The sequence below is a fragment of the Schistocerca americana genome, chromosome 10 (genome assembly GCF_021461395.2).
Source record: "Schistocerca americana isolate TAMUIC-IGC-003095 chromosome 10, iqSchAmer2.1, whole genome shotgun sequence".
NCBI lineage: Eukaryota > Metazoa > Arthropoda > Insecta > Orthoptera > Acrididae > Schistocerca > Schistocerca americana.
Genome location: NC_060128.1, coordinates 155,491,365 through 155,512,604, shown reverse-complemented (window position 1 = coordinate 155,512,604; position 21,240 = coordinate 155,491,365).

Sequence of the window (21,240 nt, the reverse complement as noted above, 5' to 3'; positions counted from 1 at the left end):
CGAATCAAAGTCCAATGAAGTGGCAAATCTCTTCCCTTTGTGGTCCTCCGTGAGGAGTCTGGGTACCCACCGAGAACACAGTTTCTTAAAGTTTAGGTTTTCAGACACAATTTTGTACAAAACCGATCTTGAAACTTGTGGAAATTCCAAAGAAAGAGTGAAAATTGTGAATCTTCTGTCCTCACGAATCTTTGTTTCGACTGCTGCCACCAAATCATCAGTGAACACAGAGGGCCGGCCTGAGCGTTCTTCGTCATGGACGTTTTGACGGCCATTTTTAAACTCTCTAACCCATTGACGCACTTTTCCTTCACTCATTGCATTCAAGCCATTAACTTCCGTTAACTGACGATGAATTTCTGCAGCTGATAGGCTTCTCGCGGTCAAAAAACGTATCACTGACCGTTTCTCACACGCGGCGGGCGATTCAATAATCGTAAACATTATAAGGTAGCACAGCGATGCGTACACGTCAGCTACAGAGCTGCAACTTGCATCAGTGTGAACGGGAAGGATGCCGGCATGTGGCGCGGTGGCTTGTTGGTTTGCAGCACCATGTTCAGACAAAGCTTTTTTCTCTCACATTCTAATTATTGACGAAAATTGCCACCCCTCAGCAGATGATTGGCTGTGTGCAACGATGATAAGAGATCAAATCTAACACACATGTTCAACGCCGTAACATATGTAGTTTAATGGTTACCCCATTCAAGGCGTGAGTGACTACCTCACTATGAGTCTAACACCAGAGCCAATGTCATGTTTCACACTATACCAGACGTGCAAACTGAGAACTTTTTCTTTTCGTCTTTCATTCCTCCCCCTGACGGGAGAAGGCGGGCACATGGAGAACCTAATGTTCTTTGGTGCCTTAGCTTATCTTATCTACTGCTGTTGGGGCACAATTTAGTATTTCAGATCCGATTTTTCCTGTGTGATCTATTTTCTTGGCTTGCGAGAGGATGTTAAGAACCTGGTATTCGCCTAAGTGCTGGAGGGAAACCTCTCGAAAGCCTCAGCAAGGGTCATTGTCTTGATGTTACTTGTTGTGCTTCTGCCTTTGTTGTTTAATTTTGGCTTTCGTCTTCTCTCAGATGCTTCAGTATTTCTGTTGTGACATTCTATTGCCAGGCACTCTTTGATTACTTTCGGTGGAAATGGATATTTATGCTGTGGGTAATTTAACTCTGTGGGCGTGTAATTCAAGAGATTTAGGGCTTTATTCGTTGTCCTGTTGTTGCCAATTCTCGCTGTCAATGTGATCCATCTGCGTTTTATGGGCATGACTTTGGTGTTTGGTAAACAATTTCGTTTCTCGTTCTTCTATTGAGCCGTCCTGTTATTCTCTCTAGTGCCATTAATCTCTGGGTGTTGCTTTTGCTAGCTATCCGGGTTGCGGAGAGTGGGGAGGGGGGGGGGGGTTATATTCTGGCGCCGGTCTCACGAAGGTTTTGTAGGTGTTAATCAGGGTATTGTTACTCGCACAATTTGCTCTGCCTCTTATAAGTTTAATCAGATTACCTCTGTTGTTTGCTCTGTATACTCTTTTCTATATAACGGATAAAAACAGATTTCCGAGTGCAAGAGAGAAGCTATTGACTCTGTGTCGCGTAGCACTTCTCTCTGCACTTTGCTAGTAAGCGATTCATCATCATCATCTTGGACAGTTTCCAGCCTCTGGCCGGGTCTATATCGAACATAGGCCTCTCCATCGTCTTCTGTCTTGCCACCATCTCTCCGTCTTCACCTTGGTCCAGTCTTCTCCTTTCTCCTGGACGCATTCCTCTACTCCTTTCAGCTACCTGTCTCTCGGTCTTCCTCTTGGTCTCTTTCCTTCCAGTTTCATTTCGTCTCTCCTCCTGGGTATCCTCTTCTCCTCCATTCTCTTAACGCGTCCATACCATATCAGCCTTTATTTCTCTGTCTCCTCCTGTAATGTCTCCACCTTCATTAACTGTCTATCCTCTCATTTCTGAACATGTGTATCTTTGTCACTCCAATACTGTTTCTCAAGAATTTCATCTCACTGACTTGTACTTTGCTTTTCTCTCTTCCTGTCATAACCCAGGTTTCTCATGCATATGTCAGGATTGGAACATATTATGACAGTAATATAACCTTTTCACTGATATGGAGTACAACCTTGCTCCATATCAGGCTTCTGACAACTTCTGAAATGGTTCTGCTTTTCTGCCCCATTCATTTATTTTTCTGTCGTGTTTTCCATCTTCCTGTATCAGGCTTCCTAGGTACTTGAAACTCTCCACCCTCCTCAATCGTTCCCCTTGTTGTGATAATCATCTCACTCTTACTTATACTAAATTTCATCCCATAATCTTGTACTGTTCGTTCCCATATGTCCAGCTGCTCTTCTACTTTCTCCTCCTTATTCCCCCAAATCATCAGATCATCTGCAAAAACCATAGCTTTCATCTTCCTTTAACCAGTTACTTGTGCTACTGTACTCATTATATCATCCATCACTACAATGAAGAGTAATGGCGAAAGTGCACTTCCCTGCCTCAAGCCATTCTTCTGTTCAATCCAAGCTGATCTCTCTCCCACTTTCACACAGCTCACACTTCCCAGCTACATTTCCCTTATCTTCCAAATAATCTGTTTTGCTACTCCTCTGTTCTCCAGGGTTTTCCACGCTTTGCTTCTACGTACACTATCATGCGATTTTTCAATGTCCAGGAAGGTCATTAGTAGATCTATTCCTTATTCATAGTGCTGCTCTTGCTGTTGTCTTACAGCAAAAATTAGATCCGCCGTGGACCTTCCTGTTCTGAAGCCATGTCGCTCTTCTCTCATTCTTCCTTCTAATTTTTCCCGAATTCGTGCTTCCAAAATATTCTCAAAAATCTTTGCACAATGACTCATCAATGTTATCCCCCGATAGTTCTTGCACTCTTTTCTATTTCCCTTCTTAAAGATCGGTACAATTATTCCCTTCTTCCAGTCTTCTGGGATCATCTTCTGTCTCCACACAATTTTCATTACTCGATATAGCCATTGAATCTCCACCTCTCCTGCTGCTCTCACCATCACTACACTTAGCTCACCCAGATCTGGTGACTTCCCTCCCTTCATCTTGGCCAATGCCTTTTCCACCTCTCCCCATGTAATGTCTCTTTCTATTTGCTGTTCCTCCTCTTTCTTCTCCTCGGCTTGTTCCTCCTCATCCAGGTCTCCAGTCGGGTTCAGGAGTTCTTCAGAATACTCCTTCCACATATTCTTGGGTTCCTCCTTATTCTCTACATCTTGTCCACTTTTGTTCGCCATTGGAGCATAATCTGTCGTACCGTTCTTCCTCTTACTTTTAATCATCCCATATAACACCTTTTTTGAACCTTCACTATCCTCCTCCATCATTCTGGTCTAGTAAGCAATTAACGAATTACAAAAGGATACTCAGGTGCTACTTCTCTGATTGAGTAGATGTCTAACGAGTTATTGTCTGAAGCTAATTTGATGCATTCTTGAAAGTCACTCATCTTGTCAAATTTGGAATTCAGAAAGTTTAATGATTTGCTAAAGTCGTAATAAGATATATACAAACCAGATTTGTTGTTGTATGAGAAGAAAAGGTAGTTACGAATTTTGTTTCAAGTGGTACGGCCTATGTGAATCTCGACGTGTTAATCCTGGAAATAGACCTTCGGACGGATGGACTTTGGCAGCAATCCGAGAGCCTGCGCATGGTGACAACTTAACTGGGAGAAATTTATTCATGGCAAAAGTGTTTTCCTCCTTTCTTTAATGACAAAAAATAAAAACACCTATAGCCGTCCTTATGATTTTATTTTATTTTGTCGCTACCAGGACATAGGGACGGCTGTAGATGTTTTTATTTTTTGTCACGATTGTAAACGGCCGTCGTCCCAGAGACGTCATTGGAAAAGGATGGACATACAAATATCCTTTCTTTAAATTTTACTAGGACGGCTAATACCAGAATCCAACCTAGAATCTTGTCAAAGCATGGACAGTTTCTGAACGGTCTGTTACGAGCAGTCTACCGTATTCCTGGGTTGTAGCCTACGACGAACTTAGCAGGGAGACGTCGGGCAGCGGAAGTCTCATTTCGCAGAGCTGCAGAAATACTGAGAGTAACCTCCAGTACCAGAAAATAGTGCCACTTTATAAAAGCGCTCTTACAAATAACAAACATTACATACAACCAGTTTTGATTTCTCAGTGAATAGCTAGGACATTTTCTTTGATATTATATTTGCAAGATTAAATAAATGTGAGATAAAAATATTTTTAGACATTTTTACGGGACTTCCTTACACTTTACAAAAGCAACCACCATGACGTACGACAGCCAGATAGTGGTCAGAATCCGGAAATGTCAGGAAGGGCTCGACGTCTGGGCATCCAAGCACGAGTGACGGATCCGATAGGCATATTGGAAGAGTTTGGATATGCCGCATCTCGAAGAACACCAACCTGACATCATGCTCCTCACTGGGCTTGAACTGTCAGGAAGTCTTTGGACATTTCCAGGTCGCTGAACTGGCAGAGGAGGACCCATTTCCTACGCCCCATGATCTCCAGACATAACCCCATAAGATTTTTTTTTGTTTGGAGCTTTGTGAAGGACGCTGTCCATCAGACCCCGATGCAGGAATTGCGAGCTCGCATCAGAGCAGCAATTGCACTCGTCAATGAGGACATGCTAGGCTAGAGATGGGACACCTGGAATATCACCTGTGGTCGAGCAGTTCTAGGCGCTTAAGTCTGGAACCATGCTGCTGCTATGGTCGCAAGTTCGAATCCTGCCTCGGGCATGGATGTGTGTGATGTCCTTAGGTTAGTTAGGTTTAAATAGTTCTAAGTTTTAGGGGACTGATGACCTCAGATGTTAATGGATGTGTGTGATGTCCTTAGGTTAGTTAGGTTTAAACAGTTCTAAGTTCTAGGGGACTGATGACCTCAGATGTTAAAAAAATGGCTCTGAGCACTATGGGACTCAACTGCTGAGGTCATTAGTCCCCTAGAACTTAGAACTAGTTAAACCTAACTAACCTAAGGACATCACAAACATCCATGCCCGAGGCAGGATTCGAACCTGCGACCGTAGCGGTCTTGCGGTTCCAGACTGCAGCGCCTTTAACCGCACGGCCACTTCGGCCGGCCTCAGATGTTAAGTTCCATAGTGCTCAGAGCCATTTGAACCATTTTTTTTAAAACGACGCCAAAATTACCCTGCCTATACTCATCCAGTGTTCGACAAAGAGAGTGCTTTGCGACAACAAACAAACGTAATTTCAAATCTTTTCTAAACTGTTTCTCACTTACATGTTTAATTGAAATATTCAAATGGCTTCAAGCACTGTGCATCAGTCCCCTAGAACTTAGAACTACTTCAGCCTAGCTAACCTAAGGACATCACACACATCCATGCCCGAGGCAGGATTCGAACCTGCGACCGTAGCGCTCCGGACTGAAGCGCCTAGAACCTCTCGCCCACAGGGGCCGGCTTAATTCAAATATTTAACTCATTATTTCATTCGTAAAGTGATCTGACGTCTGAAGTTGCTTCATACATGCGAATCAATTCTTCGAAGAATCGGTGTTTTACTGCTTTCTGCTGGAGAGAAAGTGTAAAAGAAACGCTTAAGCGACGCCTTTCAAGGAAAACACGATCTGACGCGCTACGGATTACGAAGAACTGTGAGGCGGAATGTGGGGCAGAAGTCAGTGAGTGTGGGCGAGTTTTGGCAGGGCTTCCACGGGACAGGGCCGGATGGCTGCGCATGCGCAGTGGACAGGGGGCAGGTGTCCAGTTAGTCGCTGCGGCACCGTTACCACGGCAACCCGGACAAGGAGCGCCTGGCACCTGCCACGCCCTGCGTGACGCACGCGACCAGATAGCAGGGACTGTGACTGCTCGCCATGATGAAAGTAAATTGCTAAATTTTAAATATTACTAATTTCTGTTAGTACGTCCTTGGTGGACAGAGGAATTCCGTGATTGCACTGAAATATAGATGGTACTGAATTTAGAGTATGCAGTTGTGAAAGTTAAATGAAGCTTATCTCGTAAAACCGTGAGAAGTGCTCGAGCATTCCATGATTATCTATTCACGGTTGATGTTCAGTACAGAATTTGTGCACCTTCTTTAAATAACTTATACACGTTGAACATTTTCTTTTATCAAACCTGCCTCTTGCTTTCTTTACATGTCTTTTACGGAGATGTGCGCATTGCTGGTAACGTTCATTTTATAATTTGTGAAACATTCTGCTGTGTACTTAAGAAATGTGTGCATTCTGTAGTGTCCACCATTATATCAACCGGCTTTGTCCAATAAGCATTAAGTAAAGTTTATCCTTATAGATGATACGCTACGGTCGCAGGTTCGAATCCTGCCTCTGGCATGGATGTGTGTGATGTCCTTAGGTTAGTTAGGTTTAAGTAGTTCTAAGTTCTATGGTACTGATGACCTCAGAAGCTAAGTCCCATAGTCCTCCGAGCCATTTGAACCATTTTATAGATGATACGTTCACACAATGATGACAATTTGACAGTCACCCATTTACAGAAGTGCTTCTCAATTACCCACTATTGGCTATTCGTATGTGACACCTGTGATTGTTTACATTCTGGTGCTTGTCACATAGACGGCATCAACTATCTGTATTTGTGTTTGACAGCTAGTCTGTGACAGCATTGTTTACAATCTGCTACTTGTCACATAGGCAGCATGGACTATTTGTATTTGACAGGTCGTCTAAAACAACAGTGGTTGTTTACATCCTGGTGCTTGTCACGTATACGGTATGGGATATCTGTATTTGACAGCTACTGCATGACAGATACAACATGAGCTGCTTGTATTTGACAGCTAGTGTATGACAGCAGCGTTCATTTACATTCTGGTACCTGTCATACAGACAGCGTGGGTTATTTGTATTCGACAACCAGTGTGCGTCAGCAGTGTTTGTTTACATTCTGGTACTTCTTACACAGACAGCATGGGCTATTTGTATTTGACAGCTAGCCTATGACAGCAAGGTTTATTTACCTTTTGATACCTCTCACATAAAAGCATGGGCTATTTATATTTGACCGCTACGTCATCACTCCCCCTTTGAAGCATCTCCTGTGGCCAGTTTTAAGCATCAGAAGACGCCAGCACCGCTGCCATCTTCCGCCCTTGCCTGGTAAGAGCAGAAGAGGGACGTGAGAGCAGTCTCGATATGCAGTGCAGCTAACACTGCGTTTCTGCCAGAAAGCGACTGCGTGTCGTCAAGGTTTTGCTTATCAATTTATTGGCTTTTGGGAGGTGTCCATTCAGCCAACTCAACAGTGAAACGTCAGTTATTACGATACGAACGTAAGGATTTTTTTTTTTTTTTTTTTTTTTTTTTTTTTTTTTTTTTTTTTACACATGTCAAATCACCACAGACACATACATCACTCTCGACTAACGCAACACGTGCACGTGTTAGATGTACTGGGATGGCCCATTGAAAAGTGGGCCATCCCACGGCTTGGATCTACATGTGTTAACCTCAGCCTTCTTCAATATCCGGAAAAAAGGAACAGAGGCGACGACCCTTGTCAAAGAAGTCCCATTCCCTGTGCCACGTTACATTACGCCATTTTTTCAGTCCCTGTCTATCAGTAATCTGTTCCCCAGTAATCTCCCTCACCTTATCTCCTCTTCCTTTTTGAAGCCAGTAGGAGGCAGCCCTATATTTTATTGTGATGCCAATGGGTTAGATCCCGATGGCCACACACAGAGCTTCCACAGATGTTGTGCTGAAAGCGCCAGTCATTCTCAATAACGTACTTCTCTGTCCTCTTCTAACAATAGTTTTGTTGGTTTAGAACACTAAGCGGTGTGCCCAAGTACTTGCTGCGAAGCATGCTATGGATTCGAGGATAGCTATATGATATGACTGTAGTATCTTTAGAGGCAGTCTGTACTGTGTCAAGTTCAACCTAGCCAGCTTATGCATGACTTTACTGGCATTATCTATTGTGAGTTTCATGTGTTCACTAAAACTCTGTTTTTCATCTAAGTGTAGGCCAGGGTAACGCGTAACCTTTTTCCTCTGTATGCTTACAGCGTTTAGCTTTAGAATAGGATTCCTCTGCAGTACTCCTTTGAGTAGTATGTAAACCGTTTTGTTTGCAGCGATATGAAGTTTATTTTCCCTACACCAATCGTCGATTTTCATAAGGAGTTGTCTGCCGTTCTGTTCGAGTACAGCTCGTGATTTTGCTGACGTCAGAAGTAAGAAATCGTCAGCATAAGCAACCACAACCTTATACGGTGATCTTGGGCCATGATATCCAAGAGGGGCTCAAAGACGATGTTCCAAAAAACCGGGCTGCATATCGAGCCTTGTGGGCAACCTTTGCTAAGTCGTTTCACTACCTTTCGCGTACCTCCCACTCCACCACTCTATTGCGCCAACAGTCTAATAGACAGTTATATAGAGATGTAGGCAGCTGGGTCTCTCTAAGGCGAGCGAAGAGTGATGGCCACCATAAATTGTCAAAGGCTCCGGCTACATACTTGTCACGAGTACTATTCGTAATTTGTAATACTTTATTAATAGCATCGTCTATGCACTTCTCCTCTATGAAGCCATACTAGAAGGGTGTAAGGCCGGTGATACGTCTTTGTGACTGTAGCCTGTCACACAAAAACCTTTCCTGCACCTTAGCCAGTGTGTTTAATAAGCATATAGGACGGTATGTTTTAGGATCAGTCGGGTCCTTGTCCTCAGATTTTTTAATGATAACCACCTCAGCTGTTTTCCACAACGTAAGGATAATAGAAAACCCAGCCTCCGAGCGGGGAAAATCACCGACCCGGTCGGGAAGCGAACCCGGGGCCTTTCGCTTGGCAATGCACGGCGCCGACCGCGCAGCTGCCGAAGCGGACGCGCAGCATCAGTTCTACAGCTTTTTAAACCTTGCTAGAGGTTGGTAAGCGGACGAGTACGTCGCACCATTAAATGCTGTGCCGCCTAGAAGAGATTCCTTCGGATAAACAAACAGAGAGAAATATAATCGATTTAGAGTGTGAAGTGACTTTCCAGGGAATTATACTCCCCGAGAAATCCTTACTTGATATCTTACACGAAACAGCACAGAGAAAACACATTACCACGACTAATACAGACTAGGGAACTGCTGGCTTTCAAAATAGCTTCCAGTCTTCTCGGAATGGATAAATACGTGCCCCTTGTGGTTTTCAGGGAAATCTTACAGCATTCTTCCTGCAAAATAGTGGCCAGTTCAGGTAAGATTATGTAGGTGGATAGTCATCACACATGCTTCTCTCCAAAGTAGACGACTAAGGCTCAATAATATTCAGATCTGTTGACTATGCTGGCCAGGAGAGACCCGACTGTTCATCCTCGTGCTCACAATATCACCTGATGCGACATCTTTGAAGAAGGCCCCTGTCGTCTTGGAACACATCATGATCAGTGCGAAACAAACACTGTAGCACTGGATGGTCTTCATCACCCAAAACGCTAACATAGTCCTCCTCAGTAACGCGACCTTGCAAAGTAAGCACGGGACCATGCAGTACCACGATATGGCTGCGCAAATCATCAGCAAACCACCTCCATGTGTCATTCTTGCCACGTAAGCTCGGCCTGAAGTGGGAACGATGTGAAAAGAGACTCATTCTTCCATTGCTCCATAGGCAAGGTATGGCTTCGGCACCACGTTTCACTATTTTCGAATTTTGTGCGACTGATAAGTGGCTTTGAAATTCCAAGTCGACCAGTAACCCCTCTTGGTGTTCTTTCGGTCCTGACGGGTTCAGCGACTGGGACATTTAATTCTGCACTGAATTTTGCAGCAGTCGTCCTGTTATTTTTCGTCACAATCCTCTGCAATGACCGTCTGTCACGATCACTCAACATAGGCTTTCGTCCGCGTTGTGACTTAGCGGATGATGCTTTTCCACTTTCCCCGTGTGCGGTATAAATCTTCGATACGGTGCCTCTTGAGACACCAAACACGTCGGCTCCCTTGGTTACGGAAGCATCCACCATACGAGAACCAACGATTTGCCAGCGCTCTAATTCACTGAGCTCCGACATAACGCAGTCGCAACTGCGCAATTGTCCACCACTGGTACTTGCAACGTATTGAGACCCTTACACAGGAACATTGTAATTCTGTCAGAGACAACAAAGGACCTGGTTCAACCGGCTCTGAGCACTATGGGACTGAACATCTGAGGTCATCAGTCCCCTAGAACTTAGAACTACTTAAACCTAACTAACCTAAGGACATCACAGACATCCATGCCCGAGGCAGGATTCGAACGTGCGACGTAGCGGTCGCGCGGTTCCAGACTGTAGCGCCTAGAACCGCTCGGCCACTCCGGTCGGCTGCAAATGATCTGGAAGAGTAGCTGAACGGAATGGACAGTGTCTTGAAAGGAGGATAAGATTTCTGCAACAAAAGCAAAACGAGGATAATGGAATGTAGTCGAATTAAATCGGATGATGCAGCGGGAATTAGAGTAGGAAATGAGACGCTTAAAGTAGTAAAGGAGTTTTGCTATTTGGGGAACAAAGTAACTGATGATGGACGAAGTAGAGAGGATATAAAATGTAGACTGGCAATGGCAAGGAAAGCGTTTCTGAAGAAGAGAAATTTGCTAACATCGAGTATAGATTTAAGTGTCAGGAAGTCGTTTCTGAAAGTATTTGTATGGAGTGTAGCCTTGTATGGAAGTCCAACATGGACGATGATACAAGCTTTCGAAATGTGGTGCTACAGAAGAATGCTGAAGATTTGATGTGTAGATCACATAACTAATGAGGAGGTATGGAGTAGAATTGGAGAGAAGAGAAATTTGTGGCACAACTTGACTAGAAATACGGATCGGTTGGTAGGGCATATTCTGAGGCATCAAGGGATCACCAATTTAGTATTGGAGGGCAGCGTGGAGGGTAAAAATCGTAGATGGAGACCAAGAGATGAATACACTAAGGAGATTCAGAAGGATGTAGGTTGCAGTAGGTACTGGGAGATGAAGAACCTTGCACAGGATACAGTAGCATGGAGAGCTGCATCAAACCAGTCTCTGGACTGAAGACCACAACAACAACAACACAGGTGTCGTTTGTGGCAAAACACAACAGTGCAAGCCGCAGGCTGGGCTATCATTTGCATTTATGTTCAAGTGGCATTTCTCGCAGTGTTTCCATGTTTTTATCCAACTGCTGTGTACAACTGCACGTCCCCCCTTGCTCCACTCCACGATAGTGCCAGCGAAAACCTGCATGCTGTGTAACCTACGATCGCTATGCTAACAATCTCACCATGGCTTGTTACAATTGTCGAAAATATCAATGAAATGATGCTCTTTTTCGCGGTAATTCTTGGTTTTCTAACCGTCTTTCTTCAGGACAAGGACATAATCGCGAGAATCTGTTCACAAGACGCACACAACAGTATTGTGGGCTGCCTAACTCCCAGGCAACAAACCGATCAATTCACTTTTCATTTGTATTCACGAGATTTCTGCAATTCCGCTTCCTTTTACATAGAGTGAACTCCACGTTACTTTAGCAAAGATAAAAAGCTATCGGCCTTCTAAGTGGTGAGATGCGGCCCACATCGAATTCCTCTGCTGTACTCACCTCTTCATATCAAAGTAGCAACTATAGGCTACGTCCTCAATTATTTACTGGATGCATTACAATCTCTGTCTTCCCCCACAGATTTCACCCTCCACCGCTCCCTCAAGTACTATGGAAATTATTCCTTGATGTCTTAACAGATGTCCAATCATCTGTCCCTCCTTTTCACTGTTTTCCAAGCTTTCCTTTCCTCACCGATTCTCTGAAGCACCTCCCCTGTTCTTCTTTCACCAATCCACTCAATTTTCAACATCCGTCTCCAACACCAAATCTCGAACGCTTCGACTTTCTTTTTTTCAGTTTATCATGATAATGCTGCAGAATTCTTGAACAAAGTCTCAGTTGCAATATAATAAATCTCCTCGAGACGGAGAGCTGCTGTCCAGAAATCAACAATTAGAGAGCTCCAGTCGTGCGAAACTTTGCTTCCCCTTTTCTCACATATCCTGCGAACCATGGTAGATTCCATATTCCTAGATCTCTGAAAAGTGTTTGACACGGTGACCGACTGCAGACCGTTAACGATGTTTCCCACGTATCCGAGTCGCTCGAAGACCTCCTAAGCAACACGAAGGTTGTCGAGAAAGTAAGTTCCGATCGGTCGCTAAATGGAAACCACAGTGAAAATCAGAAACATTTTATTTGCAAGAGTTAACTACACTTTCCAGATACTTCTTTACATAGAGTTAACTACACTTTCCAGATACTTCTTCACATAGTCGCCACTCCGACTTACACATTTGTCGGAGCGTTATACCAAATTCCCAACACCATCGTCATAGAAGGCAGCCACTTGTGCTTTCCGGTAATTCTCTAAGCTGGTCTATAGCACGTAGCCTGCGCCCAAGTGTTGTCTTCGTATCCAGATGAGATGATACTCAGGACGAGCCAATTAAGGCTGCGTTGTGGGTGATCAAACACTCCCCATCGAAAAGGCTGCGGGAGCGTCTTGACTACCCCTGCAGAGTGCGGCTGAGAATCGCCACGAAGAAGGAAGTGCGTGGCAGTCGTGTCAGGTGGGCTGCATTCATTAAGGCGAAGCCTCTCAGCGGGCCCTCCTACTTGGTGGGAGACATCGTTGTTCTGGGCACCTTTACTCGCTCACAGTGCGCTCACAACTGAAAAGAGCGTTTTGATGCGATCGACGGTCATACTAGAGACACTGCCCAACACGTCTGTGCAAAGCATCATCGGGTTTTCACTGTGGTGTTCATTTCATGACCAATCGGACCTTACTTTCTGGACAACCCTCTTAGATCCCAGTACATTATCCTCGAGAGCGAGCGTTCATCAGAAACAAGAGCATCATCAGGAGTGCCCAGGGTAGGGTGACAGGACTGCTATTATTCTCTCTACACACAAATGGTCTGACGGACAGGGTGAGCAGCAATGTGCAGCTGTTTACTGATAATGGTCTACGGGAAGGTGTCGCCGTTCTGAGTGTAGGAAGATACAGGATGACGCAGACAAAATTTCCAGGTGTTGTGATGAATGGCAGCTAAGTGTAAATGTAGAAAAATGTAAGTTAGTGCATATAAGTAAGGAAAACAATCCTGTAATATTGAAATAACTGCTCAATACATTCACGTCGATTAAATGGTTCAAATGGCTCTAGGCAATATGGGACTGAACATCTGAGATCATGTCCCCTAAACTACTTAAACCTAACTAACCTAAAAACATCACACACACATTCATGCCCGAGGCAGGATTCGAACCTGTGACTGTAGCAGCCACTTGGATCCGGACTGAAGCGCCAAGAACCGTTCGGCCACAGCGGCCGACGTCGCTTAAATATCTGGGCCTATCGTTGCAAAGGCATATGAAATGGGAAGAGGATAGTTGGGAAAGCGAATGGTCGACTTCGGTTAGTTGGGAAAATTTTAGGGAAGTGCCGTTGATCTGTAAAGGAGACCATGTATAGAATACTTGAGCAAACCATTCTTGAATACTGATCGAGTGTTTGGGATTTCGACGAGTTCCGATTAAAGGAAGCCATTGAAGCAATACAGGCGTGTGCTGCTAGCTTTGTTACTAGCGGCTGGTCCCGGAGGAGATTCGAGTCCCCCCTCTGGCATGGGTTTGTGTGTTTGCCCTTAGTATAATTTAGGTTAAGTAGTGTGTAAGCTTACGGACTGGTGACCTTAGCAGTTAAGTCCCATACGATTTCACACACATTTGAACATTTTTTTTGTTACCGGTAGTTTCGAACAATACATATTACGGAGATGCTTCGTGAACTCAACTAGGAATGGCCGCTATCGACAGGGGATCTCAAGTTGATTCCGTATTTCTAGATTTCCGGAAAGCTTTTGACACCGTTCCTCACAAGCGACTTCTAATCAAGCTGCGAGCCTATGGGGTATAGTCTCAGTTGTGCGACTGGATTCGTGATTTCCTGTCAGGAAGATCGCAGTTCGTAGTAATAGACAGCAAATCTTCGAGTAAAACTGAAGTGATATCAGGTGTTCCTCAGGGAAGCGTCCTGGAATCTCTGCTGTTCCTGATCTATATAAATGACCTGGGTGACAATCTGAGCAGTTCTCTTAGGTTGTCGCAGACGATGCTGTAATTTACCGTCTAATAAGGTCATCCGAAGACCAGTATCAGTTGCAAAGCGATTTAGAAAACATTGCTGTATGGTGTGGCAGGTGAAAAAAATGGTTCAAATGGCTCTGAGCACTATGGGACTTAACAGCTGTGGTCATAAGTCCCCTAGAACTTAGAACTACTTATCCTAACTAACCTAAAGACATCACACACATCCATGCCCGAGGCAGGATTCGAACCTGCGACCGTAGCAGTCGCGCGGTTCCGGACTGCGCGCCTAGAACCGCGAGACCACCGCGGTCGGCGTGGTAGGTGACAGTTGACGCTAGATGACGAAAAGTGTGAGATGATCCACACGGGTTCCAAAAGAAATCCGTTGGAATTCGATTACTCGATAAATAGTACAATTCTCAAGGCTGTCAATTCAACTAAGCACCTGGGTGTTAAAATTACGAACAACTTCAGTTGGAAAGACCACATAGATAATATTGTGGGGAAGGAGAGCCAAAGGTTGCGTTTCATTGGCAGGACACTTAGAAGATGCAACAAGTCCACTAAGGAGACAGCTTACACTACACTCGTTCGTCCTCTGTTAGAATATTGCTGCGCGGTGTGGAATCCTTACCAGGTGGGATTGACGGAGGACATCGAAAGGGTGCAAAAAACGGCAGCTCGTTTTGTATTATCACGTAATAGGGGAGAGAGTGTGGCAGATATGATACGCGAGTTGGGATGGAAGTCATTAAAGCAAAGACGTTTTTCGTCGCGGCGAGACCTATTTACGAAATTTCAGTCACCAACTTTCTCTTCCGAAAGCGAAAATATTTTGTTGAGCCCAACCTACATAGGTAGGAATGATCATCAAAATAAAATAAGAGAAAGCAGAGCTCGAACAGAAAGGTTTAGGTGTTAGTTTTTCCCGCGCGCTGTTCGGGAGTGGAATGGCAGGGAGATAGTATGATTGTGGTTCGATGAACCCTCTGCCAAGCACTTAAATGTGAATTGCAGAGAAATCATGTAGATGTAGATGTAGAACCTCTGGAAGGAAGATGACGTTCTTTCGGCTGGACACTGTTCAGAAAATTTAGAGAACCGGCATTTGTAGCCGACTGTAGAGCGATTCTGCTGCCGCCGACATACATACATTTCGCGTATGGTCCACTTTGATAGGAAATGACTAGTAGTGCCACGAGCTATCCTTGTGAGTGGGGAGAAAATGTATGTAGATGCAGACACAGTCGTATAACGGTTCAGACAGTGATGCGACCATTTTCGTTTCGCTCGCCGCTTCTCACAGACACAGTGGCGCAAGCCAGCTGAGGCCGTCAGAATGCGGCCGGGACGCAGGTTTTCCTCGCGGCGCGTCTGATGAACAGGGACGCTCCCATTCCAGCCGCCTTGCGCAAACGCCGGCGTCTCACCGTAGATGGAGCCACGAGCTAAGTGTTTCGAAAGGGTTCGCCCCTTCGGCACGCCGATCACGCGCCGGTCTTCGCGGGAAGTGGTCACGCTGGAGTAATTAAACTGGACTGTCCGGCCCGCAGTTCGGCGGTGAGTGTCGAAAGGGGGACTTCCCCGTGGAGTGAGGTCTGTGACAGCTGCAGCAGACAGGTAGCCGCCGCGTTGGTATTATCCAGGGAGGACGCTGGAGAAAGCGGGAACTCCTGTCTCTTCTAGCGAAAAGAAACTGCGGGCCCTGCTGAGAAAAAGCGACATGGAACACCTTTCCACTGGCTACAAGAGACTTTATTGTCCGTCCAGGGAGTGCTTGCATTTTTAAATTTTGTACCTATTTCTGTTCCACGCGAAACATCCTCAGATGCCAATATATCCGTTACAAGAGCAACCCGTCCAATTCGTTGACAGATTTACGTGCTATGATGCAGGACATTATTGAAGATGGTTCATATAGAACATTAACCAGCCACAATTTTAAAAATGCTTGCAATCTACTAGACGGGCCATAAAATCTACTGTGCAACATGTGATTCCTGACTTCCTCGGGAATACACAGTATGTTAGCGTAAAAAATTTGCACTAAGTTTGTGGCACTTTTCTGGGACCCGTATTTACTATGAGGCCCAGGCAACGTATCAGTCCGTCCCACAGACGTATTACGAAATGACCACTACAGGAGAGGCAGAGAAATTAGGGCTTATACGGAGAACAGGAGTTACACAAGGATGTCTCCTATGTCCACTTTTTTTTAATGTGTTCGTTGAGGGAACTGTTGAGATCATGAGGGAGAACACAAAGGTAAAACGGTCATAGGATATATTCTGTTAGATTTGCTGGTGACGTCGTTGTAGTTGCAGGCTCCGAAAAAGAAATGAATAGAATGTTTCAAGCCCTATAATAAACCCTTAAACTATGGAAATTAAAAGCGAACAAACGGAAAACGAAAGTATTGGAAGTACGGAAAAAATGGGAGAAGAGAATACCAATGTAAAAATGGACAATGTGAAAATTTTATTATCACGGTGGTATAATCGCACAGAACAATCGATGCTTGATGGAAGAGAAAATAACGACCGCGTTGACAATCCAGGCATTTATGAATTATGAAAATATTTTAGCCAGCAAACATATGAATATAGATGACAGAAAATCCTTTGCAAATTTATTTGCATGGCGAAACTGCTGGGTAGATTGTCAAGGAATCGACTTCAAGCTGCTGAAATGTGGATACGGCAAAAAATGGCAAGAACGGGCTGGACAGAAAGGAAAACCAACCTGGAAGTCTTAAGGGAAATTAACTTTGATATTGATGATGCTTGGTTTGTGGGGCGCTCAACTGCGCTGTTATCAGCGCCCGTACAAATTCCCAACCTTTGCTCAGTGCTATCTCGTCACTTTCACGAATGATGATGAAAACACTAACACCCAGTCATCTCGAGGCAGGTGAAAATGCCTGACCCCGCAAGGAATCGAACGCGGGACCCCGTGCTCGGGAAGCGAGAACGCGACCGCGAGACCACGAGCTGCGGACAACTTAGAGAGAAGATTACTAAAGAAAATGGGAAAGATAAAAAATAAAATTTACAGAATGTGTCGTCAGAAGGGAAAGTTCTGAATATGAAAGGAAGAGGACGGCCTAGCATGAAGTATTTTGAAGACATCGAGAAGAGGACGCGGAACTGAAACGAACAGCCAATGACAGTGGCTGCGTCGACATTAGCTTTTAGAATACGTACGGAGGTTTGTCAGCAGTCGTTCTTCCTACGTGGAAGGAGAGAGCTGAGATCATCAGTAAATCACCAGCTCGCGGAGGACACGTGGGAAGCTGAGCGGCAGCACGATGTCGGACGTTGTTTGCGACAAGTGTAGAAGGGGGAGCGGAGATTTCTCCGCGTTGTGCAACGCTCCCAGGCAAGCTTGTGTCTCACAAACAGCAGCAAGTTGCCACCTGTACACCGCACCGCGCCTTCTGCCTCCTCAGTTCCACGTCTCAAGTACTGGTTTACGGACCGGACCCGTATTCGGAAGGAGCGGGCTTCAAATCTCGTTCGACCATTCACATTTACATTTTCCTGCATTTCGCTAAATACGGTAGCCATACCGAAAGTAATGGCCAACAATTTTTAAAATTATTAATCCCTGTTTCTGATAGGCGAACCAAGTACACGATCTTAGTCTGCGTACTCTCTGTCGCTTTTCAACACCATTTGCCACTGTTCCGCAAGATTGATAAAACCTGAGGTCATCAGTCCCCTAGACTTAGAACTACTAAAACCTAACTAACCTAAGGACAGCAGAGACATCCACGCCCGAGGCAGGATTCGAGCCTGCGACCGAAGCTGTCGCGTGGTTCCGGACTGAAGCGCCTAGAACCACTCGGCCACAACGGCCGGCAAAATGTAACGTGCCTTTTGATACGTAAATGATAATGCAGATAGTCCTTCAAACGTTAGAACCGGCGTTGTTAGCCACTTTTTGTTACTGCCTCATGTTGCCATACCCTGTCTCAAAGAACGGACTTATAATATTTGCTACGATGTGCCTTCATGAGTAGGACGGAATGTGCACTACATACATGATGGACATCCTGCTCCATTCCAATGTTAATCCCCAATCTCCTATTTCCAGATGAATCCGTGACAAATGGATACGGAAAGTTTGCCCAGTTCACATATCTCCCCCCCCCCCCCCCCCCCCCCCCCCGTTCTGCTGGCCTAAATACAGAAGAATTTTACTTCGAAGCTATTGCTTATCAAATCCTGAAATAAAGTAGAAGGAACCTCGTGCATGAATTGCAAACTCCCTCCATCCCCCCCCCCCCCCTCCCGCCAATAACTCCTCCACCTCCCACTTCGATCCGCTCCAGATACCCGTCACACATCTAACAGTAGTTTGCACATACAGATGTACCGGAAGCCGTTCGGCATTACTGGTTGGGAGAGCCGCATGGTGAACATCAGTTGTCTGATTGGAAACATTTTCCCTGTCCTTGGCACACACAAGCACGTCTCCTTCGCGAAGTGATTTTTTCTTTCCCTGATTGAGTTTCGATTCCCCCACGAAGGGGGCGGGCTGGCAGCAGCTTAGTACGCCGCTCTTCAGCCTACAGAATTTTTAAAACATAAGAAGAAAATAATAAACAATAAAAGCAGGCGATAAAAACGGAGAGCCGGCCGGCGTGGCCGAGCGGTTCTAGGCGCTACAGTCTGGAACCGCGCGACCGCTACGGTCGCAGGTTCGAATCCTGCCTAGAGCGTGGGTGTGTGTGATGTCCTTAGGTTGGTTAGGTTTACGTAGTTCTAAGTTCTAGGGGACTGATGGCCTCAGTGAAACAGTGCACTAAAAAGTTGGCACGGAGATGACATATCACAGCCAAGAGCAGGTGAGGGGGACCTGGACAGATCAGGGTAAAAAAAAGGAGAGAGGAAAGGAAAAACGGAGGAGGCATTCACGAAGTGAGAGAGTTGCGTGTTTAAGTGTATCTGGTAAGTGCAGATGACTAATGAGTGTGTGTGTGTGTGTGTGTCTGTGTGTGTAATGTGGCGTCAGGTTTGTGTTGGATGGCGATGATGAGACGCGGGAGAAAGTGAAAATCGGTGTCGGCACACAGCCTGCTCCTAATAGCACCGAGGGCCCGCCAAGCTATAAGCCGTCGGCAGACGGACCGTGCTGTCGAACGTTAACGTTGAGCGTGCCAAGTTCAACGTGCTGCTGAACGCTCAGGAACGATGCGACTTGTGCACACGGTACGTGGGCCCCAACGTGGTATACGCGATCGCAACGCACGCCAGCGGCAGTTGAGGGATGTTTCCAGGTTGTAAATCACACTGTTTACTCAACGGGCGCGCGTAAAATTCCCACGTTAGCTCTATTAAAACCCACATTTCCTTCACCGTCCACGAAAAGGAAAGTACCATGTCCAATCAATAAGGACAGAGGCTTATAAAAGTTCCATTACAAACAGTGCGATACAAATTTGGAATACTTCTCCGCATAAGATAAACATTATTTCATCATTTCCACATTTTAGTAAAACCCCAAGGTCAGTCTTACTTGATCACTGTTCCTACCCAGTAGCAGAATCTTCGCAACATGTGATTTACGAAGCGTAAAAGAAAAAGGAGCAAAATATCTTTATACAAGTAGCGCAAGCTGTCCTGTAGATTAAGCCAATCGAACAAAGTCACCCCTCAAAAAAAAGTTGCGCTCATATGTACATAACATCAAATATTATAGTATATACTTGTATTAAACTAATAATAAAGTATCAGAACCCAATAAAAACACGAATGTTGGGAAACAAAATTTGGAAGTGTTACGACGCGAACCACCGCCCCAACAAAAACTCATTACAGGACACAGACGCTACTCTCTACGCTTATTTTTTTTTAATCTCATTTTTTTCGTTTTCGTTCGTTGTATCTGCTCGAGGCGGACGTCGCAAGACGCCCGTTTCAATTCGTTGATCCATTAACTCAGCTTTTTTTTATTACAGAGGTGAGCTAACCTTCTGACCGAACACGCTGAGTTACCGTGCCGGCAAAATATTTTACTTTCGCGAGACACGAACTATCGTTTTATCACTCATGTAGTCATGGATTATTGACGCTGGTCAGTACGCTAAAGTAACATCATGCTAGATCGAGAACACACTCCCTGCCCTTAATCGTATTATCTTACCCGTTGCTAAAAACGTTAATGGTAGATAATTATGTTAATAATTGAAATTTGATTATAACAAATTGTACCAAGAAGAATGCGTTTTTGGTGGATCTTCAGTGTGTCGCTGCCTTCAAATAGCCTACTCTCATAATACGCAAGTTACAATAATTCTTTTGCCACGAATACGATGTTTCTCATTATTTTATTGGATCGAATCACACAACTAACAACGCGTTTTCCAGTGATTCTCAATTTGCTGGTGCTCAGAAACGGCATATATCCATATAGGCTTGAAATGAATGCCAATATGGCGCCTCACAACTCTGTACTGAAGGGAGAGGGCGTGCGTGTGACGTAGGTGGCGTTGTTCCATCTCATTGGTCAACGCTCAGACGCACGCTCAGTAAATTTGACACGCCAGATATTGCTCTGCACGTTCAGAAAGACTCCCGAACGTGCTGTTCCACGCTATGACGTCAGAAACTCGGCACGCTCAACGCTCGGATGCACGGTCCGTGTGCAGACGGCTTTACGTCTCTATCCGACGGGCGGATGACCGTGTCGCATGCCCTCGCTTCACGAGTGTGGTGTGCGTACTGTAAGACCTTCGGTACACACACCATCAGATTATTTGACTTGTCGCTCTAACGAAGTAGGCGAGTTTCAGCAATATATCTCGTGGTCTTATCGTGGCGTGTTTATCTTCTGCCCTTATGCAGACGATAGAAATGCCACTTGCACGCTTAGAGTAGCAGATTGACGGTGAACAACTTTAAACTTGATTAATTTTCACACACATTTATTAAAATAATAACAAGTCTAAAAACTACTTAACTTGGTTCTGGATGCTATTTGCAATTGACAATCTGAAGTTCCTTTGGTCTTGGTACGTTAATCTTATTCTCACATATCTCTGATACTGGACAA